This window comes from Balaenoptera physalus, assembly GCF_965194825.1.
Source record: "Balaenoptera physalus genome assembly, chromosome: 2".
Lineage (NCBI taxonomy): Eukaryota > Metazoa > Chordata > Mammalia > Artiodactyla > Balaenopteridae > Balaenoptera > Balaenoptera physalus.
Genome location: NC_138883.1, coordinates 43068205 through 43091079, shown reverse-complemented (window position 1 = coordinate 43091079; position 22875 = coordinate 43068205). Strand labels below are relative to the sequence as shown.

At 39.7% G+C, this 22875-nt stretch overlaps 1 long non-coding RNA gene across 2 annotated transcripts; it reads left to right on the top strand.

Annotated features, from left to right (window-relative positions):
• Positions 1–5: 5 nt before the first annotated feature.
• Positions 6–16904, top strand: LOC309655383. Of its 2 annotated transcripts, XR_014260792.1 has the most exons (6): positions 6–3805; positions 4554–4595; positions 5827–5867; positions 13529–13584; positions 15317–15546; positions 15652–16904. It is a non-coding gene; the product is annotated as an uncharacterized lncRNA (long non-coding RNA). The 2 variants fall into 2 exon arrangements; XR_014260791.1 differs by lacking the exon at positions 15317–15546.
• The last annotated feature ends 5971 nt before the right edge of the window (positions 16905–22875 follow it).

Sequence of the window (22875 nt, the reverse complement as noted above, 5' to 3'; positions counted from 1 at the left end):
ACTTCCTAAGCTCTGAGCCCTGCACTAGTTTCTCCAGCACTCTAGAATCGGAGGGCCCCTACAGGTGGCCAAAGGTACTCCATTTCCAAAGGAAATGAACTGGGCCTCAAACCCACTGGCCAAAATCCTTTCATCTCTCCTCTCTAAGGATCTGAAAATCCCTTTCCTTCAGGAGTATTGCTGACATTCCTTCTTTCCCTGCATTTCCCACCTCTGTTCCAGGGCCAAGCATTGTTTCCTCTCCTTCTGGACTTTTTTTCCATTTGTGCTATCCCACAACTTACATTTGCAAGATGGTGCTTTTCTCAGTCATGTATTCCTCCATAATATATCCTTGTACCTAAACCAGAACTCTCTCTGAGGTGGTGGGATGAGTGGCATAAGTTGCTAATACTTACCTTCAAAAAGCAAACATTAGGTGAAGAAGATGGAATATCAGCATAAAAGGATAAATACCTTTATATATAATAACCCTATGACGTACAGTTATACTGTTATTTCACAGATGAGGAAATTGAGGCTCAGAGAGGTTAAGTAAGTTGTCAAAGATCACACAGCAAAGCAAGCAGCAGAGCTGAGATACCAACTCAGGAAGTCTGGCTCCAGAGCCCATCCTCTTGCCTGCTCCACTGAACACTTACTAGGTGTCAGGATCACTGTGCTAAATAGAGTGTGTGCACGATTTATGTGACAAAGGAGAAGGAGAGAAAGCAGAGAGAGCTGTGTGCTGAAGTGATAGGGAAATTTTCCACAGAGAAAGTGGGGCTTGAGCTAGCATGAACTGTGTGCTGAAGTGATAGGGAAATTTTCCACAGAGAAAGTGGGGCTTGAGCTAGCATGACAGGAAAATTAGGACTCAGGGTTACAAGGGTAGGGTGTTCCAAGTCGGGGGAATGGAATGAACTAGGCATAGGAGGGAGGACATGCATTTTCTGGTACCATAATTTGCATAGGGAAATCATGGGAAATAAAGCTGGAGACAGGATTGTCGCTGCATTGAATGTCAAGCCAAGGAATCTGGCCTTAATTACAAGGCAAAAGGGAAGGATTCTAAGCAAGCGATTCGTGAGAAGGGAGGGGCAGCTGAATATGGTGACTGACTGGACTTGGAAGATGAAAAGAATTTAAAAATTTTTCCAAGGTTTAGTGCTTGGGTGTCTAGAATAATTTTAGTTTTAGTAATAGAAATTGATTAAATTCTATTTGGAATTGAAATGTGCTTCCTTATAATAGTTACACATATGATTGGTCTTTAAATTCTGCTGGGATGGAAGTTGCATTTGCCCTCTCCATAAAGCAATCCAGGAAAATTTTGTATAGGACCAGACAAATATGAGGAATTAACAGTATCATCAGAATCCTGTAGATGCTCCTTTCCTTATAGAAAAATTCAAAAACTCCAGCTACGCTATGGGCATTTTGGCAATGACCCAGTTGTCTTCCGGGGTAGTATCGCCTAAACAGAATGACTGAGGAATTCAGTTCTAGGGGTTTCTTTCTTGCTCTGTATGTATATCCAGCTGGTGAGAAGTGGGTTTCTGTTGACCATGAGATCAAAGCAGGTCTAATTTGAGGGTATAGAAAATATTGCTGGTCAACAGGTACAGATTGCAGGTCATCACTGTATACTCTCCAGCTTTTTAAAGATACTTCAGTGTTGTACAGATGAACCGGTTTGCAGGGCAGAAGTTGAGACACAGATGTAGAGAACAAACATATGGACACCAAGGGGGGAAAACCGCGGTGGGGTGGGGATGGTGGTGTGCTGAATTGGGCGATTGGGATTGACATGTATACACTGATGTGTATAAAATTGATGACTAATAAGAACCTGCAGTATAAAAGAACAAACAAGCAAACAAACAAAACAACTAATACTAAACTTTCTTTGGGTTATTTGTATGGAAATCTGTTAATATAAATGTTTCAGACATCACATGAAATTTCTAAAAATCTTATATGTTCTGGTATAATGTTATAAGTCATAATTCTAGTTATTACTTTAAAATGTATATATCAGAAATAACTAAATTTCCTTGTCAATTGCATTATTATGAACTTTCATCAAATCTTTAACCGTGGTCATTTTTAAGTCTTTTGTCATTTACAGACAGTTCTGGGTGTACTCTGATGCTTTTGCAAATATGTTCCTATAAAAGGGTTTCATCTTCAAGGAATTCATGGAAAAGACTCTGACAAGTACAGGTTTCTGGTAACTGACTATACTGTTGAACTGAATGAATAAGCATTTTCAGAACTCTAATGGAAAACTGATGAGCTCATAAAAGTGCTAACAAAAGATCAAGATGAAAAAAAAATTACATGGGACTGAGTGAACTGATGGGGATGATTATAATTTGTGTGACTTTCTGTTTGAATTTAAAAAAAAAAACCCACAAGGACTCAGAGGCAAAAAATACACAAATCAGTTTTCACTGCAAAGTAAAGGAGCTGTTACAGTGGAGGATTACTGGACTGAATGTCAATATTATGACATAGTATGAGTGTGAAAAAAAAAAAAGTTTGTTGAACTTAACTCATCAAGGGACTAATAGGATTTTAGAATTTCTGAGAATGTCACACCACAGAAGTTTTCATATGTAATTTGAATATGTCCATGGAGGCAGATATGCATCCAGGTGCAGGGACTTATGTATTTGGAGTGGATCAGAGAAAGGGTAGAAATGAGAAGGAAAGTGTAGGAGATGTACAAGCCCTGTACAAAGTAGCTCAATACCTCTTTAAAAAGAAGACAGCATTGAGGAAACTCAATCTTAAGGAGATTTACATAAGGCATTTTGAAAGATAAGAAGGGTTTTTTGGTTGCGGGGGTAGTTGGTGGTCTTTATCTCATTATCTAATTCTATTTAGAGATTATGTGCAGATAAAATGTTCAACTAAATTGAAATTTTCCCCACACCAAAATACATTTTTTATAATATAATAATAAACTAATTATGGAACAAAAAAAGAAAAAGGTACTTCAGTGTTTTTAGGAGTTTTTAGATACTTCACTGTTTTTAGGAGTTTAGTAGCAATGAACACGCAACTTAAAAGACATACGTTTTCATGCACAGAGTGAATTAGCAGTAAACAAGAACGGAAAGAATGTGAGAAAAAATACCTCTTGCTGGTGCTGGGACACACTGTGAATACTCAACAAACCAGGAGAGGAGCCAGGTGTGCTCCAATACTGCACAGGAGAGTGAACTGAAAGGAAAGGGAGCAGTGGAGACCTGCAGCTGTCATGCCTCTCCCCGCCAGCAACCTGCAGGACAGTCCAGACCTGCATGATAAAGCCAGAAAGCAGAAACTCTAGAGGCAGCTCAGTTGAATCCTAGTCTTGCCATCTACCAGCTGCATTTTCTGTGGACAAGTTACTGTACCTCTCTGTGTCATATTCTTATCCCACCCCCGAAAAAAGTTAAAATAATGTGTTACATTAAATGCCATCTGCAAAATACCTCTTAGCAAAGCACCCAAAACATTGAAGAGGCCCATAACTGTTAGTTCCTTTTCTCTTCCCCTCAGTGGGCAGCAGGAAGGAAACAGTGGAGGTAATGGGATTTTCCAGGGCCCAGGACCAGGGAATCCAAGACAAGGCAAGTCCTGGAGAATAAGGCTGGGGCTGGGTGCCAGTATGTTGGGGACACACCTCCACAGCTGGCACACAGCTTGCTGGGATCGACCTGCAGAGTCTGTTCACGGATGTTCATGGGAAGGTGAATGAAGTCAGAAGTGGGCCCCAGGGAAGGCACCAAACACCTGGAGATGGCGTGGACAAGAAAGGGAATTTAAACGGAAAGTATGTGTGTGGAGGGAGGGAATGGGAGTGAGGAGGGATTGGGGAATAGAGTGGGGCTTACAAAGTGCTGAAGGTGAGTGTTTTCAATTAAAAAAACAAAAAACTAAAATCTGAGCCAAGGTAAGAAAACCTTTGTCCTGAGACCAAGATTCAGGGACAGTCTCCCCTGAGAAAACTGGCGAGAAAAGGACAGGGGTTTGGTGACAGAACAAAGACCCGGTTATCAAACTGAGATAGAAAATGGGAGCAAGGTTAGAGCTGGGTTACAAGATCAGATCAGGAGGAACAGTTGAGACCTGGTGCTGTCACTGTGACCTGGTGCTGAGTCAGCGTAAGACGGACCCTCTGATTGGTCCCCAGGCTTGGGGGCACAGATGGGAGTCCAGAACCCTTGCTGTGAGCTGGGACAGACTGTGAGAGCAGGAACCTGAGCTTGGTACTAAAAGGGCAGAGATTCGATGGAATGTTGCAGTCAGGTTCTCTCCAGGCAATAGCAAACGCCAAATTCTTTTCACAGTTTTTGCCTCTCACTCACCTGGGGGGAACCTGTTTAAAATGCTGGTGGTCAGCCCTCCTCAGACTTAATGAATTAGGATCTTTATTGGTAGGGACAAATCAACTGGATCGGGTGAATCTGATGCACACTAAAGTTGGAAACCCAGAGGTTTAGATTCTAAACTTTAGGAGGACAATCTTCCTTACCTTGATTCTGAATTTTTGTATTTGTCTCTCCCCTCACTGTCTCTAGAAAGTAACCAGCGTCTAATAACCATATGCAGTTCAGACTGAGGTAGGTTCAAATAGGTTCTTTTTGGTGTGGTAAAATATATATAACATAAAATATGCCATTTTAACCATTTTTAAGTGTAAAGTTCAGTAGTATCAATTATTCTGTGCAACCATCACCACTATTTGTTTTCTTTTTCATCACTCCTAACAGAAACCCTGTACCCATTAAGCAATGACTCCCCATTTTCCCCTGCCCCCAACTCAGCTCTGGTGACTCTTATCCACTTTCTGCCTCCACAGTTTTGCCTATTCTAGATATTTCATGTAAGTGGAATCATACAGTATTTGTATCTGGCTTCACTCACTTGGCATAATGTTTTCAAGGTTCATCCGTGTTGTAATATGTATCAGAACTTCATTTCTTTCTATGGCTGAATAATATTCCATTGTATAATATGTACATACCACATTTTGTTTACCCATTCATCTGTTGATGGACACCTGGGTTGTTTCCACCTTTTGGCTACTGTGAATAATTCTTTTTTTTAAATTTTATTTTATTGAAGTATAGTTGATTTACAATGTTGTGTTAATTTCTGCTGTACAGCAAAGTGATTCAGTTATACATATATATATGTACATTCTTTTTCGTATTCTTTTCCATTATGGTTTATCACAGCATATTGAATATAGTTCCCTGTGCTATACAGTAGGACCTTGTTGTTTATCCATTCTGTATATAGTAGTTTGCATTTGCTAATCCCAAACTCACAATCCATCCCTCCCCCACTCCCCTCCCCCTTGGCAACCACAAGTCTGTTCTCTATGTCTGTGAGTCTGTTTCTGTTTCATAGATAAGTTCATTGGTGTCCTATTTTAGATTCTACATATAAGTGATGTCATATGGTATTTGTCTTTCTCTGACTTACTTCACTTAGTATGATAATCTCTAGGTCCACCCATGTTGCTGAGAATGGCATTAGTTCATTCTTTCTTATGGCTGAGTAATATTCCATTGTATATATATATATACACCACATCTTCTTTATCCATTCATCTGTCGATGGGCATTTAGGTTGCTTCCATGTCTTGGCTATTGTAAATAGTGCTGCAATGAACATTGGGGTGTATGTATCTCTTCTTTTTTAACATCTTTACTGGAGTACAATTGCTTTACAATGTTGTGTTAGTTTCTGCTGTATAACAAAGTGAATCAGCTATATGCATACGTATATCCCCATATCCCCTCCCTCTTGCGTTTCCCTCCCACCTTCCCTATCCCACCCCTCTAGGTGGCAGCTACTGTGAATAATTCCTCAATGAACATTAGCATGTAAGTATTTGTTTGAGTCACTCTTTTCAGTAATTTTGAGTATATACCAAGGAGTGGAATTGCTGGGTTATATGCTAATTCTGTGTTTAAAGTTTTGAGGAACTGCCAAACTGTTTTCCACAGAAGCTGCACCATTTTACATTCCCACTAACAATGTACTATGGTTCCACTTTCTCCACATCCTCAATGACATTTGCCGTTTTCCATTTTTTAAATTATAATCATCATAGTAGGTGTGCAGCTGTATCTCATCGTAGTTTTTATTTGCATTTCCGTAGTGACTAATGATGTTGACATCTTTTCATGTGTTTACTAGCCATTTGTATACCTTCTCAAGGGAAACGTTTATGCAACTCCTTTGCCCATTTTTAAATTGGGTTGTTTGTCATTTTGTTGTTGAGTTGTAGGAGTTGTTTATATATTCTGGATTTTAAACCCTTATCAGATATACGATTTGCAAATATTTTCTCAAATTCTGTATGTTGTCTTTTTCACTTTCTTGACTTTCTTTTTAAATTTATTTATTTTTGGCTGCACTGGATCTTCATTGCTGTGTGTGGGCTTTCTCCAGTTGTGGCGAGCGGGGGCCACTCTTCGCTGCAGTGGTGGGCCTCTCATTGCGGTGGCTTCTCTCGTTGTGGAGCACAGGTTCCAAGCACGTGGGCTTCAGTAGTTGTGGCTCGTGGGCTCTAGAGTGCAGGCTCAGTAGTTGTGGCGCACGGGCTCAGTTGCTCCGCGGCATGTGGGATCTTCCCGGACCAGGAGTTGAACCCGTGTCTCCTGCATTGGCAGGCGGATTCTTAACCACTGCACCACCAGGGAAGTCCTCTTGATGTCTTTTGATGCACAAAAGTTTTCAATTTTGATGAAGTGCAATGTATCTACTTTTTATTGTTGTTGCTTGTGCTTTTGGTGTCAAATTAAGAATTCATTGCCAAATCCAAGGTCATGAAGGTTTATCTCTATGCTTTCTTCTAAGAGTTTTACAGGCTTTGCCCTTATATTTAGGTTATTGATCCAATTTGCATTAATTTTTACATATGGTATGAGGTGGGGTGGTTCAACCTCATTCTTTTGCGTGTAGAAATCCAGCTGACCCAGAACCGTTTATTGAAGATACTATTCTTTCCCTATTGAATAGACTTGGCACATTTGTCAAAGATTAATTGGTCATATTATTACTGTTTAATGGGTATAGAGTTTCAGATTTGCTAGATGAAAAGAGTTCTAAAGGTGGATGGTGGTGACGGTTGCCCAACAATGTGAATGTACTTAATGTCACTGAACTGAATACTTAAAATGGTTAAGATGAAACATTTTATATTACATATATTTTACTACAATTTTTAAAAATCAATTGGCCATAGATGAATGGGTTTTTTTCTGAACTCTCAATTCTACCCCACTAGTCTATCTATCCTTATGCCAAGAGCACACTGTTTTGATTACTCTCACTTTTAATAAGCTTTGAAATTGGAACATGTGAACTACTCCAATTTTGTTCTTCTTTTTCAGAATTACTTTGGCTTTTTGGGTCCCTTGCAATTGCATATGAATCTAAGGACCGTCTTTTCCATTTCTGCAAACAACACTTTTGGAATTTTGATGGGGATTGTATTGAACCTGTAAATAGGGATATTACCATCTTAACAATATTAAGTTTTCTAATCCACGAATACAGAATGTCTTTCCATTTATTCAGGTCTTCTTCTTTCTTTCAGCAATATTTTGTAGTTTCCAGTTTGGGTAGGTTCTTAAACTATAAAGTTTTTCTTCCCTTGCTTCAGTATGACACTCTTTAGATCAAATAAGAAAGGAATAAAACTTACAGGAAGGCAGTTAGTATTTCCTTCATTTTGTTCGCACCCACCCATGAGAAGAAAAGACTTACAGATCACTCAGTATTAAACAAGCATTTATTGACAATTCTATTTTGAGCCCTGAACTAGGTGCTGGTTTCCATAAGTTTAAAATAGTATGAGTATCAGGTTGAAATGCAAACACTGATGGTATAATGGGAAATACTATAAAGCAGCCTTGGACAGAAAGCTGAGGGAATATAAATGAAGCAGAACTAGGGGTTCTGCAGAGGGGGGTTGAGTTAGGAGAGGTTTCAGATAGAGGCTTTGAATGTGAAGTGGAATTTTGCCAGCCAGAAAAGGGAAAGGAGGAGGACAACATTTGGGGAAGAGAATGTGAATCACAGCATGAGGCAAGGCAAGTTCAGGAAATGCTAAGCCTGGTTACTGAGGGTTGTGTGTGGCAGGAGAGGTGAAGAAACATGGGGCTAAAAGGGAGGTAGACATGCCTCACTCACCTGTGGTTAGTCAACCAGCTTGCTCATTTGAACAAGTGTAAAAAAATTTTTGAGGCACATTATCTGTTGATGTATTCCTTTCAAAAAAAGATAATGCATTTTAAAAGTGAGACATAGAATAAAAGCTGTAGAGTAGATAATAGTATTTTTATCAATGTTAATTTCCTGATTTTGATACTTGTACTATGTTGAGAGAATGTTCTTAGGAGGTACACAGTGAAGTATTTAGGGGAAAGGGGGCACCATGAATGCAACTTACTTTCAAATGGTTCAGAAAAAATAATATGTTTGTATATAGATAGAAAATCATAAAGTAAAAGTGGTAAAATGCTAACAGGTGGAGAATCACAGTGAAGGGTGTAGAAGAGCTTTTGTACTATTCTTGCAACTCTCTTACAAGTCTGAAATTAATTTTTAAAAAATCCCCCCCCCCAAAGTAATGATGTCTCTCTTCTCTATAATACAAACCGGGTTCTGAAAAAAAAAGAACAATTTTTGTTTAAAATGTTTTTATACACATAAAAAATGTCTGAAAAGACACCAAACTACCTATCAGTGACTACTACTGAAGAGTAGAAATGGGTTGAGAAAAGGAGGATTTAAATTTAGTTTATACCTTTCTGTATTGTTTGAATATTTTATCAAGAGCATGTATTAATTTTATAATTAAAAATAAAACCACAGAAGACATCAAAAAAAACCCTGGGGGGTAATAATTAATGATTGAGGGACTTTTGGCTTTTTAACCCTGGTGGCGCAGTGGTTAAGAATCTGCCTGCCAGTGCAGGGGACAAGGGTTCGAGCCCTGGTCCAGAAAGATCCCATATGCTGCAGAGCAAGTAAGACTGTGTGCCACAATTACTGAGCCTGTGCTCTAGAGCCCGCAAGCCACAACAACTGAAGCTCACATGCACCTAGAGCCCGTGCTCCGCAACAAGAGAAGCCACCGCAATGAGAAGCCCACACACCACAAAGAAGAGTAGCCCCCGCTCGCCACAACTAGAGAAAGCCCGTGTGCAGCAACGAAGACCCAACACAGCCAAAAATATTTAAAAAAAAAAAAAAAAAAAGCAAGTCATGTGAATGTTTAAAAAAAAAAAATTAATGACCGAGGAACACTTCTCCATTGTATGATAATAGGGAGGGGGTGGTAATAAAAGATATTTTTTAAATAAAGAAAAATATATATCTTACATAAATACATAAAAATCAACAAATAGATGTGAACATATAAACAACTGTTGGTACTTAATGAGAAAGATTTTTATGTCCCTGAGAAGCTTTTCTTCAGAAACTGAGAGGTCAAAAATCTTACCACGTTGTTCTCCCTGGCCAATGCCCCATTGGTAAGGAAAATCAAAGAAACTCTCTTAATAATTTAAGCAAAAAGCCTACATTTTAATACTACTGCCTACATTTTGCCGAAGCCAAGGTTGTTTTTGTTAAGGATGACTTCTATGGGCTGACAAAGAAAAAAAAAATTACTGCCTGTTGTAGTTTCCTTAGCCCACCCACATGATCAAACTGAATTAAGCACTCATTAAAATCCAGCACTTAAAAGAGAGAGGGACTTCCCTGGTGGCGCAGTGGTTGGGAGTCTGCCTGCCGGTGCAGGGGACACGGGTTCGAGCCCTGGTCCGGGAGGATCCCGCATGCCACGGAGCAGCTGGCCCGTGCGCCACAGCTGCTGAGCCTGCGTGCTGCGGCTGCTGGGGCCCGCGTGCCTGGAGCCCGTGCTCCGCAACAAAAAAAGAGGCCACCGCAATGGGAGGTTTGCGCCCAGCGACGAGGAGTGGCCCCCACTCGCTCCCTCTGCAGCTAGGGAGGGCCTGCGCGCAGCAGCGAAGACCCAACACAGCCAAAAATAAATAAATAATTTTTTTTAAAAAAGAGAGAAAAGTTTCATTTAGGATATGTATAGATGAAAAGGGAAGTATAAAAATGACACCAATAAAGCCAGTACTCAATTTCCTGCTTCTGGTCCCAGAGTAGAAAGACCACCAAGTCATGCTTTCCCCAGGGTTATTAGTGGCTTAAAACAGAAGTGATGTTGATGAAGCGCCCTAAACCAAGGCATGGATTTGCCCCATCTCTCCAGTTCAAGAGAGGGCCAGAGGAGTCAGGTAAAGTCTTAGGTCATCATCCTATGAGGAATATCAAATGCCACGCTCAGAAGCTTCAGATGATCAGGGCTCAGACCTTTTATATGCTTTTATACTGTTGTCTCCCAACTCATTTCTCCCACTGCTGTACACCATTGTCATGGTCCCTCAGCCTCAAGGGCATTGGTGCAAGAAGCAGAGCCTTATCTGTTAATATCCTGGGTTGTTAATTCCCAAGACTCAGCAGAGGAGAGGGTGGCTTGATTGATCTATCTTACTGGTGATCCTTTTAATAAATGAGGACATTCTTCTGATGGGGTTCTTTTGTATCCAAGTACAATGTTATCTTTTTTGACTCTTGATATATTTTGAACTAAACTATGCTCAGTGTATAAACTCTGGACATGAATGTGACCTAGGTTTTTCTTCTTCTTCTTTAATAAAAGAAAAAATTATAGAAGAAAACCCCCAATCACAGGTTGAAAACTACCTCACTTTTTAAAATTCTAAATCCCAAATTTAATGATCACAAATTTACCTTTTAAGATATATACTCTACAGCTTGACATTCATCTATTTATTCAAAAATTATTTAGTATCACTATGGTGCTGAATAAAACGTACTCCCTGACTTTAAGAATCATATACTCTAATAAACAATTTTTTTTATTTTTAAAAAGAGGACAAAAAGAAATCACCTAAATATATCATATCATCCTATCAGTTAGATAATAGAATATTTTGGGCAAGTTTGCTGAGTGACACACACACACAAAATAATAGAAACTGGCTCACAAAGAATTGTCTTGTATTGGTGGCAATAAATTCAACTTCATGTTGCACTACACTGCAGGTAGGCATCTAGCCATTTTGTACTTTATTCTCCCCTGAGATAACTTTATTTTAAAAGCCTTTAATTTGTCTTAAGGTGTAATCTGAACCAGAATAAATATTGGATAAATAGTGTCCTCACTGAAATATTACAAAGCAACAGAAACCAGTTTTGAGTAATCGCAACAAAAGGAAGCTCATGTGTTTATCTTCCTTAAGTTAGCCAGCTAACCATTCTTTTAAAAATTTGGATCTCTGTATTCTTTCTTTTCAAAAATATATATCCCACGTGGATCAGAAATTTAAATATAAGTGTGTGACACCATAAATGTATTATGGGAGTATTTTCTAAATATTATAGTTATTCCAGAAGCCATACAAAAATGATAAAATAGTTCATATAAAAATTACAATTCTTTTTTTTTTTTTAAATAAATTTATTTCTTTTGGCTGTGTTCAGTCTTCGTTGCTGCAGGTGGGCTTTCTCTAGTTGCGGCTAGCGGGGGCTACTCTTCGTTGCGGTGCGCGGGCTTCTCATTGCAGTGGTTTCTCTTGTTGCGGAGCCCGGGCTCTAGGTGCGCGGGCTTCAGTAGTTGGAGCACGCAGGCTCAGTAGTTGTGGCTCATGGGCTCTAGGGCTCAGGCTCAGTAGTTGTGGCGCACGGGCTTAGTTGCTCCGCGGCATGTGGGATCTTCCCAGACCAGGGATTGAACATGTGTCCCCTGCATTGGCAGGCAGATTCTTAACCACCGTGACAACAGGGAAGTCCCAAAAATTACAGTTCTTAAGGGTGAAAATTACTTTAAATAGAGTTGAAAGAAAAACTAAGAACAATATTTGCAGCAAACATAAAATGGACGGATTTATTTAATAAACAAAGAGCTCTTATAAAAATAAAAGCAGTGATGAAATCAAGGAGGAACTGGGAGATGGGTAGGCTATTTCCATTACCTGTCCTCTGTTCTTTGATAAGGACAATTGACTTTTTCTCAATCTTATGTAAAGTACTGTGCCATCACAATTGCAAGGCAAGGTCCTTAGCTTTAACCTTTCCAACAAGGGTGCTTAACTTAAGCTCTTCCTATATAGAAATTCTGGTGTTGCCACTAGTAAGAAGATATCGACTCAGTAGAATAATGGGCAAAGAACATAAATAGGCAATATAAAATAACCACATGAGAAGGTCTTCAATACCAATCACTATTATAGAAAATTACATTAAAATAATCATGTGATACCATTTTCTATCTATCAAATAGGCAAAGACTAAAAAGACAGATTATACCTTGTGCTTGAAAAGGTGAATGGGCAATCTTCCTTACAATTGGTGGGAGTGTAATTGGTACAACTTTTGGAGATGCATTACAGATACATAAAGGATATATCTATCTGTATAGACATATATTGATACGGACCTTGAGCAATTCCACTTATAGAAATTTATCCTATAGATATACTTGTCCATGTTCACAAACATTATATATTTATTTTCAAGGATGTTCACTGTAGCTTTTAATAATAGTGGAAAACTAAAAATAACCTAAATGTCACCAAAAGGGCTCTGCAAAAAAAAAAAAAAAAAAAAATACATCCATGAAAAACTATTAAACTATAGTTATTAAAAAGAGAGAGGTGAGAGTATATTACAGACTTAATTAGATTTCTAAGGTATATTATGTGAAAAATAAGTTTTAGAACCAATGATCACATTTGTATAAAACAATGTGTATATATCCACACATATGTGGGGGGAAAGGGCACATTTTGCTTGATATATTTCTGTACAATATGAATATTTGCCAAGAAAAAATGTTAATAAAAGATGTTTTCATCCTATGGACTTAAAGTGGTTGAATATTGTCAAAAACTACAAAGCATGTTTGTATTTTTCCAGAAGAATTAAATTACAATTGGGGGGAAAAAAAAAACAGTTGTTTATGTGTTTAAAGCAAAACATCTGCCAACTGTATTTAGTTTGACATTTTTTTCATGTCCTGCTTACCAAACTAGAAACAAACACTGAATCATAATTAAGATATAATTAGAAAGAAGTGCTACCCCAGAATGATATGCTTAATGATGTATTTGCACTGTGGTGTACGTTGACGTGTAAATGCAAAAGAAGACTACAGCCGGAAAGAAGTGTGTAGGGTTAAGGAACATGATACCCACTGAAATAACCCACTTCTAGTTAGTTTTCTTCCCCACTGTCTTCTCTCATATGCAAGAGGGGATAATAATCCAAAAATCAAAGTATTTATCTCTGGGAAGTCTGAAACTAGATACTGATTGTGTTTATAAACCAGCTGGCAGCAGAGGTCAGAACAAAGGTCAGAACGAAGAAAGGATCAAGAGAACTTGCTCCCTTAGAGTTTACTAGGATAACCTCTTAGTAATTTCCTTCTTTGTAGGCATTTTACTGTGCAGGAGTAATTTAGAGCAACAAGTCTGGACCTCTCCTCTGAAGGTAAGTTGGCTTGCCTTCTTGAGCTATTATAAATGAAGGGAAAAAAATTACAGGCTCTGTTTTATTAATTCATTATATCCTTCACTCATTGGTTGTTCTATGTATCATTGATTTATTTAAAAAAACAGGGCTTCCCTGGTGGTGCAGTGGTTGAGAATCTGCCTGCCAATGCAGGGGACACGGGTTCGAGCCCTGGTCTGGGAAGATCCCACATGCCGCGGAGCAACTAGGCCCGTGAGCCACAGCTACTGAGCCTGCGCATCTGGAGCCTGTGCTCCGCAACAAGAGAGGCCGCGATAGTGAGAGGCCCGCGCACCGCGATGAAGAGTGGCCCCCGCTCGCCACAACTAGAGAAAGCCCTCGCACAGAAACGAAGACCCAACACAGCCAAAAATAAAAATAATAAATAAATAATAAATAAAAAAACATTTATCTGGGCTTCCCTGGTGGCGCAGTGGTTGAGAATCTGCCTGCCAATGCAGGGGACACGGGTTCGAGCCCTGGTCTGGGAAGATCCCACATGCCGCGGAGCAACTAGGCCCGTGAGCCACAGCTACTGAGCCTGCGCATCTGGAGCCTGTGCTCCGCAACAAGAGAGGCCGCGATAGTGAGAGGCCCGCGCACCGCGATGAAGAGTGGCCCCCACTTGCCGCAACTAGAGAAAGCCCTCGCACAGAAACGAAGACCCAACACAGCCAAAAATAAATAAATAAATAAAAAATAAAAATAAAGGAATTCCTTTAAAAAAAAAACATTTATCTAATACTTTGTATGTTCAGTTCTGGGAATACAAAGTTAAAAAGCCATTCCTGGGGAATTCCCTAGTGGTCCAGTGGTTAGTACTCTGGGCTTTCACTGCCAAGGGCCTGGGTTCAATTCCCGGTTGGGGAACTAAGATCCTGCAAGCCTCTTGGCACGGCCAAAGAAAAAACCATCCCTAGACTCAAAGTAGATACTAAAGGTGGATACAAAAGAGAAAGAGAAAATTAGATAACAACATAATAGAAGGTTCGTACAGAAATGGAACCCCAAGTGGGGGCACCTAAGACCCAGGGAAGACTTCCCAGCAAAAAGGATGTTTGAACTAAGTCCTGAAGGATGAAGACCATCCAGAGAAGAGGGAGCAGTGTACAGCCACAGCAGTGAATTGAAAAAAATACAGCACATTTAGGGAAGTGCTCATAGTTCAGGATGGTTATTAGAGTTCTAAGAGGGGAATGGTGGGAAGACAATGCCAGGGATTGGTGAGCTGGGGTCAGGTCCTGAAGGATTGTGTTCACCATATGAGAAATCTAGAATTTGTCCTAATGGTTATGGGTTTTAAGCAGGAGGATGACATGATCAGGGTTGGGTTTTAGAAAGATCTCTTGGGCAGCAGTGTGAGTAATGTGAAGGAGCAGGACAATGTTTCAGATAGAAAACTTGCAGTAACATAGGAAAGAGATGATGAGTGCTTTTGGTCTTTAAAGAACATACCAAATGACAAATGAGGACACCAGTCCTCTGGTTGGACCCTGAGGCCCTGGGAAGAACTCTGGAGGACAGTGCTGAGGCAGCTTATGGAAGCGTTTGACAGTGATGGTCAGGCCTTTGGAGGCAAGGCCCAAGACAAGGAGTGGTACTTGTTATATAAGGTGGGCCGCTCGTTTAAGGCCATGGAGGTTACTACCCTGGAGGACATTTCTTCTCTCTGCCCACCAAAGAGTCTGAGATTTTTTTTACTCCTTCCCAGGTAAATCCCTCAAGGTCCTGAAGATCTTGTCCATTCTGAAACAGACCCAGGGCAGTAAATGACTGAGGCTGAAGGAATTTGCATCCATTGGGTTAATCTGGCAGTCCAAATGCCCCAAGAAAGCCAAACTATCATCCATGGTACCATCATTCTGACCAAGCCACCTTAATTCCTGTGGGATGAGGCAACTGAAGGGAGAACAAAATCAATAAGCACTTTGTTCTTGCCAGGTGACCTTCTCTTTGCAAGGTGACAGGGTGCAGGGTCTCATTAGGGGTGCATCTTGTTCTTGTTCCTAAAATAACTGACACTATCTCTCTGCTCTTGTGCCTAAGACACTGCTGCTAACGGCTGATGTGGATAACTGCTGTACCTCTGCTAAGAGCTGCACTTCTATGAGCAACTTTGCTAAAGCCATCTTTGATGCCATCTCCAAGTCCTGCAGCTATCAGACCCTGAACTCTGCAAAGAGACCATATTCATCAAATTTACCTCTCAGAGATTTACTGATCATAAAGACTCAAGTGACAGTGCAAAGAACCCACAGAATCCTTCTGTGGCTACCATGTTCGGTTCTTATAGTACAAGCAAAAGTAAGAAAGAGTGAGAGAGAAAGATGATGAAGATCTGATTAATCTGAACTACTAGTAGTAGTAGTAGTAAGGATAGAGAGGAGGTAAGACTGAGATATACAAGAAGGAGAAATCAGAGGACTTCATGACTGATTGAAGGTGGCAAGTAAGAGGGAGGGAGAAGTTGAGAATGACTACTTTGGGTTTCGGCTCCTGGAAGGTCTTTCAGAATGATAAGTAGGATATGGGGCCACTTTTCAAGGGATTACAAATTTTGGACATACAGAATTTAAGACAGTTGAGGGACATCCACAAAGATCAGTAGGTAGTTGGATAATATAGCTTTTAAATTCAGGCAATAGAACTGGGCTGAAGGTACAGATTGTTAGAGAGTGGGTGGGGTGGGTGGACATGAGTATAAGATGGTAAATGAAGCTGTGGAGGAGAATGAGATGACTCACGGAGAGTGTGTACAGGTGAGAAGTGAGCCAAAGATAACGATTCTCTAGCCAAATGGTAGAGAATATGTATAAAGGGGTAGATAGAATAGCAGAAGACTCCAAAGAAATACCCATAAAATATGTTAAAAACCAAAACAGGGCATCATTGTAGAAGCTAAGAGAAGAGAAAGTTTCAAGAAGAATTGTTAGTTGTGCCTATGATTTATTTGAAGCTAAAGCTTTGAAGTAATAGGACCCCCGATTCTTTGTTTTTGTTTCTGTTTTTTGGCCACTCCACTGGCTTGCAGGATCTTAGTTGTTCTCCGACCAGGAGTTGAACCTGGGCCCTCAGCAGTGAAAGCGCAGAGTTCTAACCACTGGACCACCACGGAATTCCCTAGGACCCCTGATTCTAATTTGTTTCTATGGAAAGCACCCTTGGCTTTATAATGATCCATTTTTTGATGCAGTTCCCAAGAATGTGTTCTGGGAAAAACAAGAGCCTACATAGACTCGCTTTTTAATTGATAAATTCTCTCTGTTTATTGATAAACTAATAAATTACACATGTTTATATTTGTGCATTCTGTACATGTTTATATAAATTATAAATGGAGGGAAATCTTAAGTCTTAAAAGTATTAACAGAATTTTGAATACACAATAAAATGCCAAAGTCAATTCCAAAAACAAAAAACAAAAACAGTTTGAAAACTTGCAGAGAAGTTATGTATAATAGGTTAAAAATTGAGATGTGTCCTTTGGATTTAGCAACCAAAGAAGTCACCGATGTGTTAAGCAATAGCAATCTTGGTCAGGTGGCAAAATCTAGAATGCAATGAGTTAAGAAAGGGAAGGGAAAAGAAGGTATAAGGTTGTTGCTAGAGAAGAAGATAGGTTGAGGGAGGGTTTTCTGTTTTCGAAAGATGCTGATGGGAAAGAGAAGGAGGCAGGTAATTGAGGATGCATGGCCACCGAATAGGTCGGGGAATGAGGTCTAGAGCCCAAGTGGAGGGATTAGCTTTGGATAAAAGAAGGGAAGCCTCTTCCCTTGTGATAAGAAGAAAGCCATGCAGATATATTTCTAAGAGACATCCACCACCCACCAAAATTTTTTGATACAAAGCTTCTTGGTGCTGGAGTTCCAAATCAGATGGAGAGTAGGCATTTACAATGTTGTAAGAGGTGACAAGCAAACCCTCTCCCTGGGTCACCCCATTCCACAGTTTGATAACTGCCACACCTCACATGTTCAGTAATGTCAAAAGTAGAGTGAAAACCAAGTCCTCAGTGCTGCTTAGTTGAGGTATAATTTACATACCATAAAATTCACCAGTTTTAAGTGTACACTTAAATGATTTTTAGTAAATTTACCAAATTATGCAAGCATCACTGTTACCAAACCAAACTTGGGTCTGCTTGCCCACGCACAGTAAAGCCAATCTACTGACATCGGATTGTGGTGAAGGAAAGTGCCTTGTTTATTGCAAGACCAACCAAGGAGTATGGACAGCTAATGATCAAAAGACCCAAACTCTCCAAGGGAAGGGTTTTTAAAGGCAAGGTGAGGGAGAGAGCTGCAGGATGCACAATCAATGGTGAGGTAACAGGGTGATGTCACAGGGATTAACATCATCATAGGCTCCAGCCAATCTGGGGGCTATGTGTTCATGGTCAACAGGCAGTTAGCTTCTTCCATCTGGTGGGGGCTTTAGTATCTGTAAAACAACTCAGGAATGTGTGTCAGACACTGTTATCTATGTCCTTCAGGGAGGAACTAAAGATTCTGTGACTCTACTGTATGGCTGATCTATTGTTCAAATTGTTACCAGTTCTTCTGGCCCAACTGCTATCTTTCGTTACTACATGTTCACACTCTTCTAATCATTAACTCTTGAGCCAGTCTTTTGTGACTCAGGGGAGGCCTGGGAAACTAAAGCTTTTCTACAAACAAGAGGCAGGCAGAGGACGTGGGGGGCGGGGGCTTGTCCTGGGAAGGTGCCATAGAATCCTGCTTGGTTACATCACCATAATCCAGTGTTATAATATTTCCATCACCCCAGTAAAACCCCTAATGCCCATTTTCAGCTAATCCCCATTCCCACCCCAGACCTAGGCAACTACAAATCTATTTTTCATGTCTGTAGATTTGCCTTTTCTGGACATTTCATATAAATCATGCAATATGTGGTTTTTTGGCTGGCTTCTTTCACTCAGCTTAATTGACTTTTAGGCTCATCCATGTTGTAGCATGTATCAGCAGTTCATTCCTTTTTATTGCTGAGTAGTATTCCTTTGTGTGGCCATACCACATTTTGTTTATCTATTCACCAGCTGAACATTTGCTGCTTTGCTTTTGCTTCCCCCTTTGCCCCTGAATGACAGGGCATAGGCTGACAGTTTTCTCTTCGTTCTTTCAATATGCCTATTCACAATTTTAGAGAGTGTGGCATATCAATTTTCCTAAGGGTGTGAAGCTAGGCTTTGCCAATTTTTTGGTGAAGGATAAAGCGATTTTTTGGGAATTGGTGAGGATAAGGACATTATGATTAGACCAATGCCTTACAAATATTTCCAAACCACAGACAATTGTGACAGGATGTATACCTGCCACGATCCACAAAAGGATACCTCACACACTCCGAAACTGCTGCCATTACAATACAACAGCACAAAACAATAATGACAATAACAGTGATGGCCACCACAATAAAACCTCCCAGGAAATAATGGGAAGAATGATGCTATTTGGGGGGAATCCAATGAGAAAAATTACATCAGTTATGCCAAAATAGGAATAAAAATGTTGTCCTAATATAAACATTGTCCTATATGCACTGATGTCTGTGGACAATAAGCAACCTTCTCAGAACATACTTTGAGAGCTGTATGTACAGCCTAAATGGTGCACTTGAAGGTAAGAATTATCACTAAATGGATACATATCCCAAGAAGTGATTCAATCATTTTGTATTTTTTAGTTTTTTTTTTAACTTCTACTTTTTAATACACAAAAGTATACAAACCAGTATAAAAAAGTCCCCGAGTAGCTATCACCCAGGCCCAACAACCACCAAACCATGGCAAATCTGCCCCATCCACAAATTAATTCTGCCCCCCCATATTATTTTACAGCAAATCTCAGGCATCATATAATTTTATCCATAAATATTTCATCATGCAACTCTACAGGAGAATTTTTTTGGAATAACATAACCACAATACCATGATCACATCTAAAATATTATAATAATAATTGCTTAACATAAATTTTCCAGTCATTGTTCCTGTAATGTGAATTTATAACTTAAAGCAACAAGCCTAGATGGCAAAACAACCTCTATCAGATAAAGACTTGGAGAAGAGGGGCTCCATGCACGTCTTGATAGAATACACATGGTAACATTTCTTCACATTGCCAAGTGATCTTGTCGGGCTGGGTTTTAAAGGACAGAAGGGAATGCAAAAATAAGCTTGGAAAACGTATGCCATATGGACATTAAAGAATTACTCTCCTCTTTTGGGTATGAAATGACTAATTAACTATTTGCAGCTAAAATGTGTGGGCTCTTTTTCAGAAAACGGAATCTTTCCCTCACTGAGCATATTGATTAGAGACATAATCTAGACTGTCTGGGAATAGTTTCTCTGGAGCAGAACAAATCACACCCTTCAATACACTGTTTAATTTTAGATATATCTTGACACATTTATTTAAATATTTTGGCTCTGGATTTTTTTTTTTCCTTTAGGCGTGCCTGATGTCCGCATTTATAACTTAGCTGTCATTTTTCTCAAAAGGTTGTGTGGGGCAATAGGAAAAGCAATTCCAACTTGTCACATAGGAGCAGTATGATCTTATACAAGGTTACTTAAGCTCTCTGAGCAAGATTTTTTTTTCCATTTGTTGGCCAATAAGGATTTTTGAGGATTAAATGAGATAATGAATTTAGGATTATGCCTGCATCAAGAAATCATAGCTATTGTTAAAAAAGAGGAATTTTCTGTAATAAAAATGTATAATTTATCAAAAGTTCCCCTATGATAGTTTTTCTTTAGCAGTATTATTTCTTACTGGTTCTTCAACAAAACCATAATGTTACTATGCATGGATCAGACAGCCAAGAAATAATTTACATTGCCTCGAATGTTAACAAGAGCTTAGAGTAATAGAACTGTAGCTGATAGACACTCTCTTAAATCATTCTATTTTGAATCTATTTTTTAAAATTACGTCAATTCAACCACCTTTATCTATTCTATCCTCTCAGAATAAAATATCAAACTTTTTTGTTTGAAACTAACACAGAAATAATGGGAAAGACCAAAAAAGTCTAATTCTCTCATCTTAGAGACAATATCAAAAAATCTACATCCTTAGGTTCTATTCCAAACCTGACCCTGGCCTGAAGTATGCGTGTGAGGAAACCAGAAAACTTCCATTTTTGCCCATCCACTTGTAGGCATAGAATGAAAATCATTTATAGTAGAATATTAATGAAATAGGTTGCTAGTTCAGCAAACAAATACTTCTATGCTCAATGTATGGTTTATGAAAATCCGTATTAAATGTTTAAGTCAATTTTCTCTGCTTTTACAAGCTTAAATATGCTGTGGGTAACTGATTCTGTGATTGATGGTTTAGGATCTTGCCATACCTCATAGTTAGCAATAAATCTTCATTATGTAGTTCCTCAGAAATGAAGAGTGTAATAAATCAGCCCAAATGTGTCCTGACCTTAACACAGTTCCTGGTACTATTCTCTAGTGAATTACCTCCCTTTAGTAAAAGGGGACACACCACTGTAATTCCAGCTCATTGTAAGCTCTGATTCATTACTTGAAGTTTTATTACAATGTGTCATGAGCATTCACGAAATGTGGCATGAAATATTCTTTGAGAGGTCAGCTTCAAAAGCACTAATGTGGTCAATCATGTAGATGGATAGCTACATACTGAGTTTAAAGCAGTTTTCTATTGTCATTTGCCAACCAGCTACAAAGCGAGCTGGAAGCAGTTCAGCTGGCCACTTTTCCATGTCATTGTCACCCATTTAAAAAACTAGTGAGTGCCTACTCCATAATCAGTCCTATGCCAGGTGCTGGTCTACAGAGGCCCTGCTATCCGGGTGAAGGCACAGTAAATAAGCAATCGCTTTACAGTAATAAGTGTTAGTCACTTTTCAAATATTTACCAAGAACCTACTATATACCAGGTGCTCTGTTAGGCCACTAGGGAAACAACAGTAAACTAAGCAGACAAAAATATTTTAATGTGCTGTAATGTGCACAGGGTGCCATGGAGACCCAGATAAGAGGATCTAAATAGACTAATAGCACAGGGGTCAGGGAAAGCTTTTCAGAGGAGGTGATACTTCAGCAGAGTTTGGAAAGATAAAGAAGAAAAGACACTAGATAAAGCAGGCATTCTAGGCACATTATGGGAGGTGTGAAGTAGCAGGATACGTTTGGGAAACCACTGGCAGGCTGATATAGCTGCTGCCTTATCTGAGAACAGCAGAATATCACTGAAAGACTAAGCAAAGAGTGTCATGATTGTATCTGCATGTGAGAGTGCTCACTCTGCCTGCAATACAGAAAATGGACTGTGGAGAGGATGGAGAGACCAATTCAGCAGCTGGTGTCATAATCCTGATTGCAGAGTAGGAACGGAGAAGACAAGGTTTATACTAAACTTATAACAGGACTTTGCAACTGATTAGGATAGTAAAAGACTGAATGAGAGGGGCCTAGGAGACTTCTAGGTTTCTGGCTATAAATGCTACTACTTGAGTCATTGGTGCTGATGAAAACCCTTCTTCATCAACTAAAAACTGGACAGCTTGTATAGTGCACTCAAGAAGCCTAAGATTAGGTCACCTTCCCAGCCACTCTGGACCCAAAATTGGTTTCTGAGTTAAAGAAGGTGAGTTATTCCTGGAGACATAAGTGACTGTTAGTTTTGAGGAGGGCTTTGATGACTAAGAATGAACAGTTTGTTAACATCGGTTCAAGAGTAGTTATCATTTTCATTTTGGTGACATAACCTGCAGAAGTAGTTGAAAAAGAGGTTAAAAATAAAGCTACAGGGACTTCCCTGGTGGCGCAGCGGTTGGGAATCCTCCTGCCAGTGCAGGGGACGCAAGTTCGAGCCCTGGTCCGGGAAGATCCCACATGCCACGGAGCAACTAAGCCCGTGCGCCACAACTACTGAGCCTGCGCTCCAGAGCCCTTGAGCCATAACTACTGAAGCCCGCACACCTAGAGCCCGTGTTCTGCAACGAGAAGCCACCGCAATGAGAAGCCAGCCCACCGCAATGAAGAGTAGCCCCCGCTCACCGCAACTAGAGAAAGCCCGTGCGCAGCAATGAAGACCCAACGCAGTCAAAAATAAATTAATTAATTAATTAAATAAAGCTACATTATGAGAGCTGCAATTATGATTACATCTTGTACTTTAGAAAGGATTAATTAGGAGGCACTAATAAATCTGGAACTATAAAGCCTCTCTGACCATGTAACTTTAGTTGACTAAATCAGAGTATTAT